The 3201-nt window shown below is 62.1% G+C and overlaps 1 non-coding gene across 1 annotated transcript; it reads left to right on the plus strand.

Annotated features, from left to right (window-relative positions):
* The first annotated feature begins 1750 nt into the window (after positions 1–1750).
* Positions 1751–1869, plus strand: LOC131868220 (5S ribosomal RNA). Its single transcript, XR_009366711.1, has one exon. It is a non-coding gene; the product is annotated as a 5S ribosomal RNA (ribosomal RNA).
* The last annotated feature ends 1332 nt before the right edge of the window (positions 1870–3201 follow it).

The following is a 3201-nucleotide window of genomic DNA, read 5'->3' on the forward strand; positions in this document are numbered from 1 at the left end:
AGATGGGTCACAGGGTGGGTGCAAGGGTGGGTAGGTGCTAGGGTTGGTGTCAGGGTGGGTGGGTGCTAGGTTGGGTTCCAAGGTGGGTGCGAGGGTGAGTGTCAAGGTGGGTCACAGGTTAGGTGCTAGGATGGGTGAGTGCTAGGGTGCAAAGGTGCCAGGGTGGGTGCTAGGATGGGTCGATGCTAGGGTGAGTGGCAAGGTGGGTCCACAAGTGTCAAGGTGGGTGCCGAGGTGGGTGCCAAGTCGGCGACTGCTATGGTGGATGCCAAGGTGGGTCACGGGGTGGGTGCCAAGTTGCTAGGTTGGGTTCCAAGGTGGGTGCCAACGTGGGTGCTAGGGTGCGTGGGTTAAAGGGTGTGTCACAACGTGGGTGCCAGGATGGGTGCGCACCCACACTGGCCAAGACGGGTGCGGGTGCAAGGTTGGGTTCCAAGCCCGGTCACAGGCTGGGTGCTAGGATGGGTGGGTGCCAAGGTGGGCACCAGGGTGGGTGCACCCACCCTGGCCAAGGTGGGTCACGGGGTGGGTCCTAGGGTGGGTAACGGGGTGGGTACTAAGGTGCGTGCCAAGGTGGGTCATAGGGTGGGTGCCAAGGTGGGCACCAGGGTGGGTGTGCACCAACCCTAGCCAGGGTAGGTCACGGGGTGGTTGTCGGGGTGGGCGTCAAGGAGCCAAGGTGGGTGGCAAGTAGCCAAGTTGCGTGCCAAGGTGGGTGTCGGGGTGGGTGCCAAGGATCCAAGGTGGGTGCCAAGGAACCAAGGTGGGTGTCTGGGTGGGTGCCGAGGTGGGAGCCAGGGTGGGTCCCAAGGTGAGTGCAAAGGTGGGTGCCAGGGTCAAGGTGAGTGCCAATGTGGGTTCCAAGGTGCCAGGGTCAGGGTGAGTGCCAATGTGGGTTCAAAGGTGCTAAGTTGGGTGCGAGGTTGGGTGCGAGGGTGGGTGGGTGCCAAGGTGTGCTAGGTGGAAGCCCGGGTGGGTCGGCATCCCATGGGTGTCGAGTTGGGTGCCTGATGGGTGCTTCTTGTCAAGTTTTAGTCGTCGGGACTCATTTCGAGCCTTAGAGGTCGTTTCTTGTCCGGTTGCCCTGTCTTCGACCTGGGAACCCAATTTTGGTCCTCGGGTCCCATTTTTTTTTGTCTCGCATCCCACTTTTGGCCTGTGGCCTTTTCGGGGTCGATTCTCGTTTTGGGCATCAGAGCATGTTTCTTCTCCTAAAACCCAATATTTGTTTATTAAGTCTCGGAACACATTTTTGTTCTCGTGGACCCATCATGGGTCTTGGAACGCATTTGTGGTCCTTGGGTCCCATTTTGCATCCCGAAACTTGTGTTTTGGTGCTTGATCCCTATTTTGGGTGCCCACCTTGCACCAAGTGCGCACCCGGGGCAAACCGAGCGCCTTGGTGCACCGGGGCAAGATCGAGCGTGCACCCGAGGCGCCCCGAACATGCACCAAGGTGCACTCGGCCCACATGTGAGCGCAGGTCGTTGCGCCCGAGGTGGTGTGTGGGCACCGCGTTGCAGACGGGACACTGCACGCACACGACGCCCCCTCCAGGTGCACGCACGTAGGCCGGGCCGGGTGCACACCCGACGCCCTAGCAAGGTGCGCGCACCCGGGCAGGGCTCACACTTGGCGAACGGGGCGCACTTCGCGAGGGAGGGTGTGCACCTCGATGGGGGTGGGTGGCCGGGGTGGATTCGCACGTGGGTCGCGGTTTGCTAAGTACACACTGCGACAAGCTCATAACGGGTGCGATCATACCAGCATTAGTGCACCGGATCCCATCAGAACTCCGCAGTTAAGCGCGCTTGGGCCGGAGTAGTACTGGGATGGGTGACCTCCCGGGAAGTCCCGGTGTTGCACCCTTTTTTAGTTTTTCGCCGGGCGTCGCAATGCTATTTGAATAAACCTTTTGCCCGTTTGCGTTCTCGTCGGGGCCGGGCCGGGCCGGGGTGCGCTGCCCGCACTACCGCGCGCGCGGGGGCGACACCGAGCGCGCACCCGAGGCACCCCGAGCACACAGGCCACGGTGCAACCCGGGCGTTGTGCGCGCACCCCGGTGCGCCCGAGGTGCTGCGCGCGCACCCAGGTGAAATCGGTGTGCACCTCGGCCAGTGCGCGCTCGGTCGAGTCGCGCACGTTGGCCAAGGTGCACGGTGATGTTTCTTACTCTAAGGTTCCGCACCAGACGCCCGGGACAGGTGAGCGAAGCTGGGCGGGGCCGGGTGCGCGGCCGGGGCAGGTGCACGCAGCTGGAGAGAGCTTTGGAGCACACTTCGGAGCGCACCAATGATGCGCTCCATTCAAAAGTTTCCTGAAAAGGCAAAAAAAGTTGAGATTATAGAATTTCCCACTTGAGAGATTGTAAAAAAAAAAAATTTTAAATGAAGGAAACGCGGGTGCCAAGGTGTGCGCAGCCCAGCCAAGGTGTGCGCACCAAGGCGCCCACCCTGGCGAAGGTGCACGCAAGGTGCGCACCCGAGGCAAACCGGACAATTAACCCAACTTTCGACTTCGCGCGCACCTTGGAGCGCACTTCGGAGCGCTCCTTGGTGCGCACCAATCTTGGGCACCTCGGAGTGCACCATGGCGCCCACCAAGGTGCGCACCCGGGGCAAACCGAGCTCCGACTTCGTGCGCACCTTGGAGCGCACGAAAGGTGCGCACCATGGCGCCCACCAAGGTGCGCAGCCCAGCCAAGGCGTGCGCATCAAGGTGCGCACCCTGGCGAAGGTGCGCACCCGGGGCAAACCGAGCTCCGACTTCGTGCGCACCTTGGAGCGCACAAAAGGTGCGCAACCCAGCCAAGGTGTGCGCACCCCGGTCAAACCGAGCTCCGAATCGTGCGCACCAGAGGTGCACGCCATCGTGCGCACCTTGGAGCACACTTCGGAGCCCTCCTTGGTGCGCGCCGATGTTGCGCACCTCGGAGCGCACCCGGGGAAAACAATGCAATTAACCCGACTTTCGACTTCGTGGGCACCTCGGAGCGCTCTCGGGTTCGCACCTCGGAGCACACCGAGGTGCGCACCTTTGATGCGCTGCCTTCACCAATTTCCAGAAAAGGCAAGAAAACATTGAGAAGGTGTGCGCACCGAGGTGCCCACCCTGGCGAAGGTGCACGCGAGGTGCGCACCCGGGGCAAACCGGGCTCCGACTTCGTGCACGCCGCACCTTGGAGCACACTTCGGAGCGCTC

Source organism: Cryptomeria japonica, unplaced genomic scaffold, assembly GCF_030272615.1.
Source record: "Cryptomeria japonica unplaced genomic scaffold, Sugi_1.0 HiC_scaffold_199, whole genome shotgun sequence".
In the NCBI taxonomy this organism is placed as follows: domain Eukaryota; kingdom Viridiplantae; phylum Streptophyta; class Pinopsida; order Cupressales; family Cupressaceae; genus Cryptomeria; species Cryptomeria japonica.